We start from the raw sequence: 20,264 nt of genomic DNA, 5'->3' as shown, positions 1-20,264 counted from the left end.
TAAATTAGGAATTAAAAAATTCCCACAAAGAAAAGCCCAAATCCAAATGGTTTCACTGAATTCTATTAAGCATTTTTAAAAGAATTAATAAGTCTCTTCAAAAACTTTGAAAAGCTAAAGATGAAGGAACACTACCCAGTTTTCATTGTATGAGGCCAGTATTACCTTGACACCAAAATCAGGAAACATTCATAAGAAAGTAAAACTATAGATGAATATCTGTTATAGAGACACAAAGATACTGAACAAAACAGTAGAATCCAACAACATGTAAATAGAGCTATATACCTAATCAAGTTATTCTCGAGAATGCAAGGTTGCTTCTTTTTTCAACCATTCGGAAAGTGAACAATGTAACATAACACTAATAGAATAAAAGACAAAAGCCACATGAACACCTTGGATAGATGCAGAAAAAATTTTTATAAAGTCCAGTATCTTTTCATGATGAAAAAGCTCAAAAAACTGATCAAAAGCAGCTGTGAAATACCCACAGATAACACTGTAGTTAATGCTGAAACACTGAATCTTTCCCCTTAAGATCAGGAACAAGTCAGGATTTTCACTCTCATCTCTTTCTGTTCTACATTGTATTGCAGTTTCCAGCAAAAGTAATTAAGAAATGGAGTTCCTGTCGTGCCACAGTGGAAACGAATCTGACTAGGAACCATGAGGCTGCGGGTTCAATCCATGGCCTCATTCAGTGGGTTAAGGGTGCAGCGTTGCTGTGAGCTAGGTGTAGGTCACAGATGCAACTTGGATCTGGAGTTGCTGTGGCTCTGGCGTAGGCCAGCAGCAGCAGCTCCGATTCGACCCCTAGCCTGGGAACCTCCATATGTCATGGGTGCAGCCCTAAAAGGACAGAAGACCAAAAATAAAATAAAAATAAAATAAATAAAAATTAATTAGGAAAGAGAAAGAAATAAAAGACATCCAGATAGGAAGGAATGAAGTACATGATCTTACACAGATGACATTATTCTGTATATTAAAAATCCTGGAGTTCCCATTATGGCTCTGGGTTAAGAACCCAACATAGGGTCCATGTGGATGTGGGTTCAATCCCTGGCCTTGTTCAGTGGGTTAAGGAACCTGCATTGCCACAGCTGCCACGTAGGTCACAGATGAGGCTGGGATGTGGTGTTGCTGCGGTTGTGGTGAAGGTTAGCAGCTGCAGCTCTGATTCAACTTCTAGCCTGGGAACTTCCATATGCCACAGGAGCAGCCCTAAAAAGGAAAATAAAATTCTATGAAATCTTCCCTCCCTTCCCCCCAAAAAACCTATTAAAACTAAAAAAACAAGTTCAGCAAAGTTGCAGGATACACATAATATATACAAAACTCAACTATATATCAATACCCTAGCAATAAATAATCTAAATATTAAATTCAGAAAATTCCAATTACAATAATATGGAAAATAAGAGAATTCTCTGGAATAAGTTTAACAAAAAAAGCACAAGACTTGTAAGATCATTGAAATAAATCAAAGAAAAACTAAATAAATGGAAACACAATCCATGGGCAGGAATTGGAAGATTTAGTATTGTTAAGATGGCAACCCTTCCCAAGCTGATTTACAGACCCAACAAAATCCCTATCAAAATCCCAGCTACCTTTCTCTAGACATTTAAAAGCTTACAACTTAAAAGTCATATGGCAACCACAAGTCTATTCTCCAAGTCCATGATTTTCTTTTCTGTGGAAAGAGGGAATGGGATGGACAGGGAGCTTGGGGTTAATAGATGTAGACTTTTGCCTTAGGAATGGATTAGCAATGAGATCCTGCTGTGTAGCACTGGGAACTCTGTCTAGTCACTTATGATGGAGCATGATAACGTGAGAAAAAAGAATGTATACATGTATGTGTAACTGGATCACCATGCTGTACGGTAGAAAACTTACAGAACACTGTAAAACAGCTATAATGGAAAAAAATAAAAATCATTATATAAAAAAGTAAAAATAAAAATAAAAAAGTCTATTTGGGAAAAAGAACATATATATATGTTTATATATATATAAAACTATGTGTGGTGATGGACTTTAAGTAAACTTATTGTAGTAATCATATCACAATATTATATCAAATCAATGTGTCGTATACCTAAAACCAATACAATGCTACATATCAACAAAAAAAAGATGTTTTCGGTTTAAAAAAAAGTCATATGGAAATACAAGGGACCAATAATAGTCAAAACAACCTTAAAAAAAAGACAATTTTGAGCATTTATACTTTCAAATTCCAAAATTTACCACCAAGATCATTTTCAGAATAGTGTGGTGCTGACATAAGGACAAAAATATAGAACAAGGGAATCAAATTAACAGTCCAGAAATAAGCCCTTACATTCATAATTAATTGGCTTTGGACAAGGATGCCAATTCTATTAAATGAGGAAAGATATTCTTTTCAGTAAATACTGAAAAACTTGCATTCCCACATGCAAAGGAATAAAGTTACACCCTTCTTCATACCAAACAAAAAAATTAACTTCGATCAAAGGCCTAAACATAAGAACTAAAAATATAAAACTATTAGAAGAAAATATTGGAGTTTATCTTTGTGACCTTGGGTTAGGAAATGATTTCTTAGGTATAAAAACAGAAGCTCAAGCAACTGAAAAAAAAACAGATAAATTAGACTTCAAAGGGCACTTGGAAGAAAGTGAAAAGATGAGCCAAAGAAAGAGAGAAGATATTTGCAAATCTGATAAGGGACTTGTATCCAAAATATCTGAAGAACACTTACATCTCAATTATAAAACAAAAATAACACAACTTAAAGATGGGCAAATAATTTGAATTGGCTAATTCTTCCAAGAAAATATGCAACTGGAGTTTCCGTCATGGCGCAGTGGAAACAAATCTGACTAGGGACCATGAGGTTGTGGGTTCAATCCCTGGTCTTGCTCAGTGGGTTAAGGATCCGGCATTGCCATGAGCTGCAGTGTAGGTGGCAGACACGACTCAGATCTGGTGTTGCTGTGGCTCTGGCGTGGGCCAGGAGCTGTAGCTTTAATTAGACCCTAGTCTAGGAACCTCTGTTGTGGCCCTAAAAGGACAAAAGGCAATAAATAAATAAATAAATAAATAAATAAAAAAGAAAAAGAAAGAAAGAAGAAAATATGCAACTGGCTGATAAGCACATGAAAAAATTCTCAACATCATTTGTCATTAAAGAGATGTAGATTAAAACTGCAATGAAATACCACTTCACACCTAGCAGGATGGAAAACATAAAGACTGACAGATAGTAAGAAGTGGCAGTGAGGATGTGGAAAAATTGGAACCCTCAAACACTGATACTGAGATTGTAAACTGGTACAGCCACTTTGGAAAACAGTTTGACAGCACTTCAAAACGTTAAAGAGAGACTTACCATATGTCCCAACAATTCGACTCCCAGATAGATACCTAAGAGAATGAAAACAGGTCCACACAAAAACTTGGATATGCATTTTGTTAGCAGAATTATCCACAGACAACCAAATGCCCGTCAACTGATAACTGGATAAATGTACAAACAAATAACTCTCCCATTCACTAGACTAGTATAATGGCTCCTCCTAAGCAAAGGTGCTCTGGAATTACACCACCTGGATTTAAATTCCATCTCTGCCACTCTTTACTCAAGTTACTTCATCTTGTGTTTCCAAAACTCTATAATGTAAATAATAGTGCTTACCTCTTGTGAGAATTTAATTATGAGCTGATACATTTTAACCAGTGCAATTCACATAATAAGTACTAAATACATATTTAACTATTATTTTTGTTGCTACTACTGTTATTTACCTTTTTTTTTTTTTTTGCTTTAGGTATAGAATATAAACTTCCTCTAATACTCTCTCCACTCAAGGACATACTAGAGAGTGATTTTATTCCTGGCATCCTCTTGCTCCAACTTGCTCTTGGCTTGGGGGAGTTGAAGAGGCAGAGGAGAGAGGCTTATATGATTGGTTATAGTGTGTGTTCAGTGGTTGAGTTTTCCTCTTTTCCAGTTTGTCTCAATAGTTGGTCAGAAAGGTCAGGGTTGTCCCCTGATTTCTGCTGTCACGAAATAAGCTACACAGAAGACTGAAGAAGCAGACCAGGAAATTCTCTTTATATTTTGGTCAGTTCTGATGATAACTAGATTTGTGAGATAGATTCCATATCATGTGTTGTTGAGCAAATGTATTCAGAATTTTCTGTTTATTTTGCACATCGCCTGAGCAGAACCCAAGATCTTGACTTAGAGAAAAGAGAATAAAACAGGTAACTTTCTTCTGGCCTTCAATCTAATCTACATCCTCAAATCCAGTTTTCCCTGAGAGAGCCAGTCCTCTGGAAGTTTAACTTAAGTCATGATAATAAAGCCCTAATTTGTTTTCCATTTAGCAACCTGTCCCAGAGGAGAATGGGGATAATTTTTATGTCAAACATTGGGAGACTTAAACAGAAGACATCCAGCTTTCTCCATTCAAAAAATTAATGTGGTGCAATGACAAGTCTGTAGAGGAGATTATTTCAGAAACCTATAAATAATCAGTCCCTAATACAGAATGGAAAAGGCTAAAGATAACAAGAACCATAAGCGGACTAAGGACATAAGGTTCCAACTGCTTTTTTTTTTTTTTTCCTGAGGAAAAAAGAAGGATCAACAATTAGCTCAAGTTTGCAAGTTAAAAAACCTGGTACTTTGTCATTGATGCCTTCTCTTATCCACCCTCTATGTCCAATCAGTCAGGTTCTTCTGATCTTACATGACTATTTTTAAACTCTGGGCATATTTCCTACCCTAATAGACCAAGCTGTCATCCTGTTTTTATCAGTAGTATTGCCATGCCCTCTTAATGTTCTCTGTGTCCATTTGTGGTCCTCGATGTCCAGTTTATTCCCCATTCCAACTGATACCAGAAAAATTCAAAGGTTCATAAGAGGCTACTATGAAAACTATATGCTGGAGTTCCTGTTGTGGCTCAGCAGGTTAAGGACCTGATGTTGTCTCTGTGAACATGTGGGTTTGATCCCTGGCCTCACTCAGAGGTTAAAGATCTGATGTTGCCATAGGCTGTGGCATAGGTCACAGAGGCAGGTCAGATGTGGTATTGCTGTGGCTGGGGCATAGGCCCCAGCTGCAACTCTGATTCAACCTCTAGCCTGGGAACTTCCATATGCTATGGGTGCAGCCGTAAAAAAAAAAAAAAAAAAAAAAAAAGAGAGAGAGAGAGAGAGAGAGAGAGAGAAAGAAAGAAAGAAAGAAAGAAAGAAAGAAAAACTATATACCAAAAACTGGACAACCTAAAAGAAATGGAAAAATTCTCAGAAATGCCAGCTTCCTGACACTGAGTCAGGAAGAAATAGAAAATCTGAATATACGAATTACTAGTAGGAGTTTGAATCAGTAATCAAAAATCTCACAGTGAAGAAAAGCCCAGCACCAGATGGATTCACTGGTAAATTTTACCAAACATTTAAAGAAGAATTAACACCAATTTTTCTCAAACTCTTCCAGAAAATCAAAGAGGAGGAAATACTCCCATACTCATTTATGAATTCAGCATTATCCTGACACCAAAATCAGAAAAGGACACTACTACAGACCAATATCTCTGATGAATATAGACACAAAAATTCTCAGTAAAACACTATCGAACTGATTTCAGCAGCACATTAAAAGGTTCATTCACCATGATCAAGTGGGATTTATCTCTGGGCTGTCAGAATGGTTCAACATACACACATCAATCAATGTGATACACCATTAATAGAATGAAGGAAAAGAACCATATGATAATCTCAATCACACAAAAAAAGCATTTGATGAAATTCAACATCCATTCACAATAAAAGCTCTTTTTTTTTTTTTCCTCTGGAAAAACACTTTATTTTTTTTATTTTTATTTTTTATTTTCCCACTGTACAGCAAGGGGATCAAGTTATCCTTACATTACAATTACATTTTTAAAAAGCTCTTAATAAATTAGGCACAGAAGGTACATATTTTGACATAATAAAGGCCATATATGACAAGCCCACAGGTAATATATACTCAATTGTGAAGGACTGAAAGCTTTTCCTCTAAAAGGGTGCTCACTCTCACCACTCCTACTTAACATAGTACTAGAAGACTAAGCTAGAGCAACTGGGAAAGAAAAAGAAAAAAAATGTATCAGAATTGGAAGAAGTAAAATTGCCTCTATTTGCAGATAATAGGATTTTATATATAGAAAATCCTAAAGACTCAACCAAAAACTCTTAGATGTAATCAATTAATTAACTCAAAATGGATTAAAGATCTGAATGTAAGGTCAGATAACTATAAACTCTTAGAGGGAAACATAGGCAGAACATAAACAGCAATATCTTCTCATAACCACCTCTAATAAAAATAAAAATAAACAAATGGGACCTAATTAAACTTAAAAGTTTTTGCATGGCAAAGGAAGCCATAAACAAAATGGAAAAAAAACCCACAGAACGAAGAAAATATTTGCAAATGATGCAACTGACAAGTGACTAATTTCTAAAACATTCAAACAACTCATAAAGCACAACATAAAAAAAAAAAACCAAACAACCTAATAAAAAATGGGCAGAATACCTAAAGGCATTTCTCCAAAGAAGATGTGCAGGTGCCAAAAAAACATGAAAAGATGCTCAACATCACTAATTACTAAGAAACGCAAATAAAACTACTATGAGGTACTGCCTTACGCCAGCCAGAATGGCCATCATCAAAGAATCTACAAACAATAAAGTCTGGAGAGGGTGCACAGAAAAGGGAACCTTTTTGCACTGCTGGTTGGAATGTAAATATGTACACCACTATGGATAACAGTATGGAGGTTCCTCGAGAAACTAAAAATAGAACTACCATATGATCGAGCAAGCCCACTCCTGGGCATCTATCTGGAGAAAACCATAGTTTGAGAAGATATATGTACCCATGTGTCCATTACAGAACTATTTACAATAGCCAAGAGATGAAAGCAACCTAAATGTCCATCAACAGAGGAATGGATAAAGAATGAGGTACACCTATACAATGGAACATTACTCATCCATTAAAAAAGAATGAAATAATGCCATGGATGGACCAAGAGATTATCTTATTAAATGAAGTCAGTCAGACTGAAAGGCAAGCATCATATGGTATCAATTATATGTGGAATCTTTAAAAAAAAGGACACAGACTTTGAAAACAAACTTATGTTATCAAAGGGGACAGTTGGGGGAAGGCATAGATTGGGGGTTTGGGACTGGTATATGCACATTGAGGTATATGGAAGGAACGGCCAACAGGGACCTACTATATAACACAGAGGACCCAGTATTCTGTGAGAGTCTATTTGGAAAAAAATCTGAAGAAAAAATGGATGTGTGTACATGTATAACTGAGTCATTTTGTTGTACAGCAGAAATTATCACAACATTGTAAATCAACTATACGTCAATGAAACTTTAAAACATGAAAAAAAAAAAAAGAGTACATGAGATAATGAGTCAAAAGTGATTTTCCTGACAGTCTGGGGATTTAGAGAACAAAAGTAAACCCCAACCAGCATTCAGTATCCAGCATCAGGCTTTAGAAGCCTGTCCTTACACCCATCCTCTGCAGCAGATTGTACCCCCACCCCCACCCCCAAACATACATTTAAAGGTTCACTTGACCCAACCCAACTTAGAATACCAGCTTCTGGCATGGGAGATGACCTCATCTTCTTCCTTCCACCCTCAGGGATTCTAGAACCAGTGAATGAGAAAACCATAAGCCCTAAAAGCCTAGGAAGACATGTCCTGGACCTACCTTTCTTCACGCCTGCAATGTCAGCTGGGAGTCTTACAAATGCTGGAGAGTCTGGGTAAGTGTCTTCAGCTCAGATATAATCACTTGCCCCTATTCCATACCTCACTCAGTTTGAATCTGCATTCTTCTCCCAGCAGCTTTTCTAATCCCCCAAAGCTGTGCTGAGTACTTCTCAGACCCACAGGCAGTTCCTTTTTTTTTTTTTTTATAGGAAGCTAACTGGTTTTGTGTCCCAGATATGGGTGTGGAGGATATCTATTGCAAAATTTGCTGAACAGGCAGTGACTGCCTCATATTGTCTCTCATAGGAAAATAAGAGTGGTTATTCCTGCTTATATTAGTGGTGATCACCAGTTGAGGATTTACTGTGTGTCAGTCTCTGCTCAAAGGTTTTTATATAAACAAAACAACTTAATGGCATTTAAAATTCATTTGAAAAGCCCCTTTAACAATTTCACACATTTTAACATGTTCCCTTTATCTCTCTAGAGACCCAGATATTACCATCCAATACACAATTGAAATGTATTATTTTCATGAAATCCCAGCATTAGAGATAAATGTCTATAAAATGGCAACAAGTTGGTAGCATAACAATAATTAATATGACACCTTCCTAAATCAAAGAAGCAACTTATATCACAGAAAGAAACTGGCCTTTGACTCAGACCTTATTATTTCTCTGAACCTAGGTTTCCTCATTTCTAACATGCAATTGACACTTAATTTATACAGAGGAAGAAAGCAAAATGGTGTTCTGGTCTAATTCATTCAACATTTTCTTTGAGAAAAATTATTATGAACCGAAAAGTGTGAAGCTATGTGCTATGGATAAAATTTTGGAAAAAATACAGACACAGCCCCTACTCCAAAGGGTATGCAGGCTCTTGGGCATTCGGACAAGTTAATATGCTAGCATAATCCAGGACCAGAATTCTAAGAGAGCTCAAAGGAGAATCAATTAGCCCAGTCATGGATATGCAAAGGAGACTTCCTGGAGAAGGGGGCATCCAACTAGTAACCTGATGAATGAGAAGAAGACAAATGAAGGAGAGTTAGGAATGAAGGATGTTCCAGAGTCAACAGAATGAAGAAAAACCGAAGGGCTGGAGAGATCATGGTGCATTAAAAAACTGAACCCTTCATAATCACTGAAGAACAGAACTAGAGCAGAGAGTAACACTAGCAAGAAAATCCAGGGATTTACACCCCCTTTCATTTGAGTAAAAGGAATTTATAAAAAGTCAAGTTAATGGATGTCATTATATCTACAGCTAAAATTGATCGAATGCTTATTATGTGTCAGATATGCTTTAGATGTATGTCCGCTTTGGTTTTCACAGAAGATAAAACTAAAGCACAGGGGTGTTCATTGCTTTGGTGTAGGTGAGACTGAAATCCAGTTTTGTCTAATTCAAAGACTATGTTATCTAGAATCCTCTGGAATTATCATTCTTAAAATGAAATACATGTATATTTCAAAAACATCCTGATCTCCACGTAGAAAAACAGTAGGAAGAAACAAGGCTGAAGTCACAGAGTTAAGACTTGTGTAAGCAGCGATCGCCTAGGGAACAAATAATGGTTACCTGAGTCATCATTGGTGCTGATGAATGTGGAGAGAAGTGAAGGGGTTTGAAAAGTGCTTGGGAAGTAGAAATGGAAGCACTTGATGGCAGAATGGAAGCGTAGGACAAGGGGAAAAAAAAAAAAAAAGGAAAGATGACACTCAAGATTCTGGCTTAGGGAACTGAATGAGTGATAGGACCATTCACTAAGGCAGCAAGACGTGGACAGGGACAGGATTATAGGTTCAAACAGCCAAATTTTGAGCATGTTTAGTTTGAGTTGTGTCAGGACCTTCAGAAAGAGTTGATAGGAACTGAATTGCTGTCAGGAGCTAGGAGGGAGAATGTTGACTTTAGAGGTTAGATCCAGACAAATATCACACGCAGAAGGAGGAAATCACCCTGAGTTGTAGGTGGAGGCAGAGAAGAGCAAACCCTTCGAGAGAAGATAAAACCAGTATTAGCAGAAGTAGGGATTTCCAGAGGAATATAAAAAGACAGCTACAGAAGGTATCGGGGAAACTGGAAAATTGTGGCATCACAGAAGCCAAGAGCTACCGAGTCTTGTGACTTCACAAGAGATGTTAAGATGCTGAACTAAAGACAAGTGTCAATCTCCCCTCCCACTACAAGTGGCATGAAATGACAAAAGGTTAGAGAAGCCATTAGCTGTTATGTGATTTTGAGGAATTATGAAAGCATAGAGAAAGTATAAGTGAAACTTGAAAGAGAAGCATGAATAGAGCTGCCCTATTCCAAAGTAAGAATTAGAAGAAAACTATAAAAACAAGAGCAAATACAGAAAGACTCCAAATTCAGTGAAAAACTAGAAATAATAGGAGAGTGGGGAGTTCCTGTCATGGCGCAGCGGAAACAAATCCGACTAGGAACCATGAGGTTGCGGGTTTGATCCCTGGCCTTGCTCAGTGGGTTAAGGATCGGGTGTTGCCGTGAGCTGTGGTGTAGATTGCAGATTCGGTTCAGATCTGGCATTGCTGTAGCTCTGGTGTAGGCTGGCAGCTGTAGCTCCTATTAGACCCCTAGCTTGGGAACCTCCATATGCGCATGGGTGCATCCCTAAAAAGCAATAATAATAATAATAATAATAAATAAAATAGGAGAGTGGGGCAGAGCCTGGGGTATTTTTTAGATAATTGGTTTTTTTAATTACTGAAATATAGTTGATTTATAATGTTGTACTAGTTTCAGGTATATTGCAAAGTGATTCAGATAATATATGAATGCATCTAATACACACACACACACACACATACATAGGATTCTTTTCCATTATAGGTTGTTACTATTATAAGATATTGAATATAGTTCCCGGTGCTAAAATAGGTTCTCGTTGATCATCTATTTTATAGATAGAGTACTGTGTATATTTTAATACCAAACTCCTAATTTATCTTTCTCCCACCTCTCCTACTTGGTAATCATAAGTTTGTTTTCTATGATTTTTAAAACTATGTTGGATACAGTTGGGTCAGTTGATCCCAGGCATCACACAAGGCAAGGTTGAAGAACTGTTTTCCAAGCAAAATTACAGTTCTTCTCCAGGAGGTGTGTGCTTCAAAACTTCAAAATAACAGGGGAAAAAGAAAAAGTAGGGAGAAGGGCATTATGGAATTGGCCTCCAAATGAAAGTCCTGGGCACACCCTCTAGAGCCAGGATTCAGATGATGGAGACACACGGGCACCTGGGTCTGGAGAGGCAAGATGCTCCATCCCACCTACATCACAATCAGGACTTTATGACTGGCTTAGTACCTACTCTTCTTTTTCTTTTTCGGGTGCCTCACAGCATATGGAGATCCTGGGCCAGGGATCTGATCCGAGCCGCAGTTGCCACCTAAGCCACAGCTGCAGCAAAGTTGGATCCTTAACCCTCTGTGCAGGGGCAGGGGATCAAACCTGCATCTGAGTGCTCCCAAGACGCCACAGATCCTGTTGCGCCACAGGGGGAACCCAGTGTCTACTCTTCTTTCACAATCACGTGATTGTGAAAGAAGAATGATAAGAAGAATGATATAGCAAGAAGACTGTATATGCACTGAAGAAAAAGGCAATTATCAAGTGAAAGTATGAATGGATGCAAAACATTTAGGGCAACCAACACCATAAAATAGAGAAAACAAATTAAACAAGCAAATTAACAAACAAAAAAAGTTTTAATTTTTTTGCAACTGCTCTTATTGTTTGTCTGCCCTTTCTTGAACAATTTTCAAGTGATTGAGCATTTTTTATTGTTACATTTCTCCCTTCAACTAGTCTGATAATTATACAGCCTTTCTAATAAGAAAGAGAACTTTTATTTCTTCTAGGAAAGCCAATAGTAGGATGGTAGATATGATTCCAGATATATGAGTAAATATATTATGTTTAACAACTGACAAAGATTTGAGGCCAGTTTTTAAAAAGTCAAAATCTAATTACTTACTATTTAAAACTGGCAAATCTTAATAGATACAAAAATTTTAGTAATATAGTGAGAAAAGGTATATCAGGCAACCTCCAGAACAAAGGCTTATTAATATCAGACAAAATCGACCTTAGAGCAGAAGGCATTACTGATGTAAAAGAAAAAAACTACATAATTACAAAAATAACCAAATCTTCATGATAATATAATGATTTTAAATGTATTTCTGTCTAATAACAAAATGTCTAAATATATCAAGCAAAAATTGACAATCCACAGTGTCAGATGACATTTTTAATATACAGAAAGAGTGTATAATCAGAACATATAAAGAACTCTTACAAGTATTAAGTAAAATAGAGACAACTCAGCAGAAAATTGTTCAAGAGACTTGTCCAGCCACTTTACAAAAAGAGAATAACCAAATGGGGTATGTGTGTTTGTTGGGAGGGGGTATATGCACCACTATATGTAAAATACGTAACAACAAGGACATCCTGTATAGCAGAGGGAACTGTATTCAATACCTTGTAATGACTTATAATGAAAAAGAATCTGTAAAAGTATAGATACATATATGTATAACTGAATCACTTTGCAGTACACTTGAAACATTGTAAATCAGCTATACTGCAATTGAAGTTTAGAAAGCACCATAAACTTCACCAACTTCTGGAAGGACACAATGCACATTAACACACTGAAGAGTCTGAGAAGTCCTATAAAAAGAGATTAACACTCAAAAGTAAAGACAAAAAAAAAGAGTATTATCGAAGAAATAGCTGGACACAGAAAGCCACCTCAGAGCTTCTTTGAATTATTAGAGCATATATAATGGAAGAGAATATTGGAAAAAGAATATTTTTTTTTCTTTTTGAGTCTGTTTGAGTCAGCAGAACTTGACTCAAACACTGTAAAACAACTATACCCTAGTAAAAATAATTTAATAAAAAATAAAGCATATAATCCAGCAAAACAAAACCTAATATGAAATAATGAGAAAAACTCCCTCCACTTATACTCCCAAATAATACTTTCTTTTCCTTCATTCTCCCAATAGAGGTTTATCATAATTTTTAGTAGCATCAATAGTGTTTAAATCATTAACCAGTATGTATATTATATCTTCTTTCAACCATTTCTTTTCCCTGGAGTTCATAACTGCCTCACATTTCATACACTTATTTCTGTATACCTAAAACTAATTAATTCCCAAATACTCCACCCTAAGTGTACATCTCTCCGTGTCAACAGACTCATAGGATAATTGTTTGGTTTTATTAATTTTTTTCTGGAGACATTCCTTCTAGAGCCCTATATTTTTTTATTCCAATTAGAATGAGTTGCCCTCTAGGCCTGATGAGATCTTAATTCACTATTATTTGTGAATTCTCTTAGTTTCTTAGACAGAACGAGGTCAATACTTTGCCCAGCGACGCATTCCCTGGAGCCATTTCCAATTCTCGAGACTTAACAGGAATTCTGTAAAGAGGATCGGCCTTTCTGAACCAGGCCTCCAGCTGCATCAATCAGATTTACCCTTTCTGCGGGCTGCTAAGTCACTTACTACTTATCCATCTGCTACTAACACTAAAAAATGAGATGCCATTTTTCTCTCATATTATTTTTTGGATTTGTGGATTTATAATGATCTTCTTACCCCTTATACTCATTTTTGTTGGGCTTCACAAGGGACCAGAAATAGATGTATTTAATCCACCAAGATTAGCCATTATTCAACATTTTTTCTTATATATCTGTTTTTCTTACAAGTTTATTATATCTCTGAAGGTGGGAATGTATAATTTATTTTTCTGATTTCATTATTCAGCAGTACCGGGTACACACATGGACATTTTGGTTGAATGCTATTGGGTGGGTCAAATAGAGTCAATTGGAGAAAATGGATGTGGGTGATACACCAGAAGTGAGTTGAGACACAATATCAGAGAAAACTATATTTCGACCTCAGCAAAAGAGAAGGGAAAACCCTCAGACACCTGGTATTAAAAGATTAGAGCAGAGAAAAAAATGTAAAAACAAATATATTAGGATCTGATGGTCATGTAAAGTTGAAATGACATGTCTAAGCACTGTTCTTCATTATTTTGAATCCAGGAAGGATATTACTTTCCTTTTTCTTGATAAAATATTTTGTTCTGGTTCCTGCATGATTCCAAGTTAATAGCACAAACACAATACATTTTTCTGGCAGGATTTCCTCTAGGATTAAGGGCAAAATGGTTCAGGTAGCACAAAAGGGTAATATTCTTCAGAAATCACACTTGAAGTGCTTAAGATCTAACCTCAGACATTTGTACTGATCCATGTTAATACATAAAATAAACGTTAGAGCCCCCAGGACAGGGCCTGCTTAGTGACAACAGCCCAACAAATCTATGCCAGCATCAAAGCAAGGTACGCCCACATGTTCTTCTCTTCGTTATCATTATAGCTCACTCAGCTCTGCCTATTTATTCTGCAATCATTTGCCAATTAAGTAAATTAGGTTTTGATCTGAACTTCTTAGAGATTGTCTTTCAGACTGATCAAGTCACTCAAATTGAACAAATTCATAAGTTTTAAAAGGAGACAAAAGTACTGTTTTAATTTTTTTTTTTTTGTAAGATGAATTCTAAAGCCCTACAATTTCAGGGAAATCTAATCTCACTTCCTTTGAACACTGAGTTTCACAGAGAATAGTAATCTCCAATGGTCTCCGGCAAGTAGTTACCCCAACAACACTTTCATTTTATCAAGAGTCATAAATGCATGTTTTTGGTACACTGGGTTTTATCTTGTGACTCTAGAGCAGGAAAAAAATAAATTCCACAGATAGCCAAAAAAAAATCTTAGCATTTCTCCAAAACTAACTGCAGTGGATTGTTAGATGCTTCACAGTGTCATTTCTTCTGAATTCTGTACCCAGAACAATTAGCTATCCTAAGCTTCCTATAGTAGACTCAGTAAACCAAACAAATGCTACCTTAGGCATACATTATAATTTGCTTTAGTAAAATAGTGGATGGCTTAAAACTGTGTACAGACTTACTTTTTATTGATGTTTTATTTTTTGCAAAGGAGACTGGGGCAGGGCTCTGCCCCTGAATGTACTAGTGCAGACACTCAGAGAATTTGACTCAGAGGGTACCCAAATCTGGAACTAGCTGCTGCTTATTAAGGGGCTGAGCTGGACACTGAACAAGATGCTTTATATATCTCCTTTAATCCTCACAACAACACTGCAAGGAAGATGTGGAAAATGTCAGGATTCAATATTTGCATATATTGTGAAATAATCACCACAATGTTTAGTTAACATCCATCACCACATATAGTTATGAATTTTTTTTTTTTGTCTTTTTGCCTTTCTAGGGCCGCTCCCATGGCATATAGAGGTTCCCAGGCTAGGGGTCCAATCGGAGCTGTAGCCGCTGGCCTACACCAGGGCCACAGCAATGTGGGTTCCGAGCCACATCTGCAACCTACACCACAGCTCATGGCAACGCCAGATCCTTAACCCACTCAGCAAGGCCAGGGATCAAACCCGCAATCCACGGTTCCTAGTTGGATTCGTTAACCACTGAGCCTTGACAGGAACTCCATGAATTTTTTTCTTGTGATGAGAAATGTTAAGATCTATTTATACACAAACATTTTGATAGTCAATGAAATTTGATTCAGTGAGATCATAGCTCTTGCTCTGTTTTTTAGGAAAGGGATATTAAAACCATAAAAGCAAGAGCTAACAGGAAGCAAAGCTGGTCAATGGTAGTAAGGGACAAACAGAACAAAAACAATCCACTCAACTCTTATCACATGTGCAAGAACTTTTTGCTCTGAAGACCATCTAGGAGCAAGGTATCTGAATGAAAAGGGTACATGACTGGGGATGGATGGCCCAGGTTTTTATTCCGCTCAGTCACAAAACTGAATGTGACAGGAGGAAGCTTTTGTTTCTTCATCCTGTGAGTGAGGAATTGAAATAGATAAGTTCTAATGACCAACTAACCTGACCTCCATCTGGTTAGACCTGACTCCATGTCTGCTTAGCAGCCACATAACTAGCTGCTCGCTCTTCCTTTCTGACTATCTTCCTGTCAATATTGACCAGCTCATTTGAGCAGTCCCTCCTTGTCATCAATTCTACCTTCCATATGTATCTCATGACCACCACATCTCATAACTGCCATGTCTGCAAATCTGATCATATTAACTCATAAAACCCAAGCCTGGATATATACAATTGAACATGCTGGTGCTCTTAAACTAGGAGAGTTTGAGCTGAGCTGCCTTCAGCATAGTAACATATATAGGTAGAACTCCAGAGCTGAAAAATCAACATTTTATCCAGGCACACAGTGTCTCCTGCAACAGAGAGTAGATGGTGTCTGAGATAAGCCAGAAGCAGGAGGATTTTTCTCTGATTTTTACCCTGAGAGCCTGGTGGGACTCTTGGAGGTAAAACTCTTATAAAAGTGTCTCTCCCACAAACTCTCAAGTGAATCCAAGCCTTTATCCTTTATTTGACGCTGCCTCCAGGTATGAAAGCACATAAACCATCAGGAAGAGCAGTGTGAACACTATTAATACTGAAAAAACTTCTCAATCCAAAATTGGGGTTAGGACCCACTGTCACCTCTTTTTTCCCCTGGAGGAGAAGAAAAGGAGTGAATAAATACTTTGTCTTTTTACCCACTTATGTTTCAACTTTCTAGGTTCATTATTCTTGAGACCCAAAGCCAAGGCTCATTTCATTGTTTCCCCCAAAAGGAGGAACTATATGGCATAATGGAAAGTATGAGCTCTAGACTTAATATGGCCACATGCCAAATGGGCACCTCTGGGAAAATCTCCTCAAATCTCCTGTAAATTTGATACAATGAAGTCAATCACACAGGGTTGTTTGGAGGATTAGAGGCTAAAAGAAGGAAAAGAGTAAAGCATTTCTTCCTCAATCTCTCCCTGAATTGGCATAGCCTCTAGAATGGAACTATAAGCTCCTTCCTCCACAATTATGTCAAAAAGCAGCTCCTCTTCTAAGATTCCTGCTTTTATTGGGCTTGAGTAATACTGCCTTCTTCTAATACCTTTAGCCCTAGAGGTGGTGCAGCCTCCTGCTGTTTCTCATCTTGGGTGCCTTCCTGTCTCTTCCTAGTTCCCTTAACTGTGTACGGCCCCTGAAAAGTCTTCATTAAAGCCCTTTAAAATGAACTGCATGGCATGAGTTCTGTTTCTTGGGGACACTGATAACTGGGGAGTGTTACTGAATCCAAACTCACACTGTTCACAGCAAGACAAGGCTCATTAATTGAGAGACAAGTTGTTGGGGCAAGGAATAGCGATTTTACTCAGAAAGCCCACAGACTGAAAAGAAGGTGGACTAATGTCCCAAAGAACCATCTTGACTTGGTTTAGATACTAGCGTCTTTCGAAGAACAAAGAGTGGGGCAGGTGAGGAGGTAAAGTAAAAAGGCAATAAACTGTTGCAATATTTCCTGGTTCCAGCCAGACTCCTGAGAGAATGTGTTAATTTCCTCTTTCCTATAGCCATTAACAGTGGGCCTGGCCAGGATATTTCCTGAGATCTAAACAAAGGTATTTTAGCTCAAGCCTCAGACATGGGAGGCAGGCTTCCCTAAGATGGGCGGTGATGCATACTTCAAGCTATGGGCAACATCCCTTTAGCAATGAACTTGCAGCAAAAGCAATAGAATAAAAGTTAAAGAAACAGATCCAATATGGAAATCAGATTTGTTCTTCCCATTACAGATTCAAAATGACTGAATGTGGGAAAAGGAAAGGAAGAGAAGTGCCTAATCGTCCCTCTCCCCCCACCCTGGGTTTTAGTTATTTATTTGTTTTTACCACACCCATGGCATATGGAGGTTCCCAGGCTAGGGGTCGAATCAGAGCTACAGCTGCTGGCCTACATCACAGCCACAGCAAGGCAGGATCCAAGCTGTATCTCCAACCTACACCACAGCTCACGGCAAGACTAGATCCTTAATCCAATGAGTGAGGCCAGGGATCAAACCCACAACCTTGTGGTTCCCAGCCAGATTAGTTTCCATGCACTACTACAGGAACTCCCTACCAGGTTTTATTTTTAAACAAGCAGTGACACGTCCCATGGTCTGTACCACCATCCTCTCTCTTGGACTTCTGCAGTAGCCTCCTGATTATTTTTCCCATTTCTTCCCATGCCTATCTTTGGTCAGTTTTCAATAGGACACAGCAGTCAAAGTGATCCTAATAAGATGTAAATCAGATTCTGTCTTTCCTTTGCTCAGAATCCCTCAATACCTCCCATCTTGCCCAGAAAAAAGCTCAAGTCCTGTTATGAGCCAGCCCCAGGCACTTCACACAACACTGCCTTCTCCTTTCCCCATCCCAGGCTCTCTGCTTCAGACACACTTCCTCCTCAGAAACACCAGGCACACACTCACCTCACGTGCTTTGCATTCCATTTCCTTTGCTCAAAGAATTGCTAGTCAGCTGTAGGGATCTGCATCATCAGATTTAAGAAACCCACTTGTATGTGTAACATTATTAGTTTACAAAAATAATGGTACATGAATATGAAGTTAGATTTTGTTCATCTAAATTCCTTTTGAAAAAATAATCCTTTATTATCCATTTTGAATAGAGAGCAAGAACCCTATGGGGTACTCAAGCAACATAAGATGGGAATTAAACTACTGGCACAGGAAGGGCGTAGGGAATTTAAAATTTCTGTGGGGAACAGAAAACTTAGAATAAATCGCAAAGCTCTCTATGTGTAAAATAGAGAGAGAAGCAATATAAAATAAAACAACCCCACCCCAACCCCATGGCTCAGCCATGATAGGGTGGGTATTAGTGTAATACCCTAAAGTCCTGATTTTATTTCACTGTTTAATTTTTCTACCAGATCTTCCACTGATCCACTCCATGGCATTGGGAAGTCCATTGTTACCTGTCAGCTTCACTAGAAATGACTAGGTTGACTCAGTTGCCCCCAAAAGACATTTATATGTATCATGAAGTCATCGACCTCATTCACCACATCCATAATATGTGGTCTAGATGCCCACATGTTGGATCATCACAAGGTCTGGTTCAGTTTGCTTCCTGCATCAGAGGCCAGTAGCTGCTCTACTGAGATTAAAGGAAACCAGGCACAGATGATGCCACCTGGCCAGTTTGGAGAGGTCCCAGTCAGGTTTTTTTGGTGGGCGGGGGAGGGGCCACACCTGCAGCATATGGAAGTTCCTGGACTAGGGATTGAATTGGAGCTGCAGCTGTTGGCCTACGCCACAGCCTCAGCAATACCGAACCGAGCCGAGTCTGTGACCTACACCACAGCTCATGGCAATGTGGGATCCTTAACCCACTGAGCAGTGCCAGAGATGGCACCTGCCTCCTCATGGATGCTGGTTGGGTTTGTTATAGCTGAGCCACAACAGGGATCCCACATCACTTTTCATTTACTTGAACACACAAGTCATTTGCTGTCAAATCCAATTATTTTTCATGTTTAAACATGTGGCCATGTCTACTGATTTGAGTAGGGGAATTAACTGTGAATGGTAGCTCACATGGAATAGTAACCAAGGATAGTGCCAGCATGGTAGGGCAAAATGTCTGACTCTGCCCTTAGGACTCCCTCAATTAATACTTGTTGAGTGAATGCTGAAGGATTGACAATGGTGTGACCATCTGCTAAAGGCCAACTGTCCAACATGCATGGAGCAGAGAAGTGGAGCTGCAATAAATCTGTTTTCAGGCACATCTTCAACTCATAAAACAAAATGTCACTGTCTTATAAGAGCAACAAAGTAACAGAGAAAATCATCTGAATTTGGAACAAGAGCAAAATAAGGCAAGGTAGTAACTACAGGCAGTGTACCTACTTGGTATAAGTACAGGCATTATATTCATATATTTCTTTTTGCACAATCAAGTGAAAGATAATAATATTAAATGTTGGGAAGAGGCAAGTGGAGATGAATTGTATGTAAGGGGATAGCAAGTGTGTGCTGCAGTCTGCCCCTGGGCTTCCCCATGTATAAGTACATTTTTCTTCTTTTATTTATTTATTTATTTTTTACCATTTCTTGGGCTTGGGATCCAAGCCGCGTCTGCAACCTACACCACAGCTCACGGCAATGCTGGATTCTTAACGCACTGAGCAAGACCAGGGATGGAACCCATAACCTCATGGTTCCTAGTTGGATTCGTTAACCACTGAGCCACGACGAGAACTCCAGTACATTTTTCTTCTGATACAAACTTCCAACAAGGATAACAGCTCCATGATGCGCTTTCAGCTTTTCTCAAAAGGAAGTTAAGCCAAAGTCTCATCCTGCGTATGTGTATTAAGGCAGTTTGTGTGACATATGTTTTTTTTGGTCAGACAGTTCAGCTCTTCCCAGTCCTGTTCCCCAGTCCATAGGCTTGAAAACCAGGAGCACGCATGTCCAAGAGCAGA

At 38.2% G+C, this 20,264-nt stretch overlaps 1 protein-coding gene across 6 annotated transcripts in view; it reads right to left on the bottom strand.

The window, feature by feature from the left end:
* MS4A4A (membrane spanning 4-domains A4A) overlaps positions 1 to 20,264 on the bottom strand; it is a 141,888-nt gene that overhangs the window by 13,523 nt on the left and 108,101 nt on the right. Inside the window, exon 1 of one of the 6 annotated variants that reach the window (XM_003122665.4) lies at positions 7,799 to 8,000. The exons of 4 other annotated variants lie outside the window; for them this stretch is intronic. The gene's annotated coding sequence lies outside the window, so the exon portion shown is untranslated. Of the gene's footprint in view, positions 1 to 7,798; positions 8,001 to 20,264 lie in introns of those variants that run through there. One more of the 6 variants, XM_013994265.2, reaches the window with a different exon arrangement.

This window comes from Sus scrofa, chromosome 2, assembly GCF_000003025.6.
Source record: "Sus scrofa isolate TJ Tabasco breed Duroc chromosome 2, Sscrofa11.1, whole genome shotgun sequence".
NCBI classification, from domain to species: domain Eukaryota; kingdom Metazoa; phylum Chordata; class Mammalia; order Artiodactyla; family Suidae; genus Sus; species Sus scrofa.
This window is presented reverse-complemented; position numbering and strand designations above follow the sequence as displayed.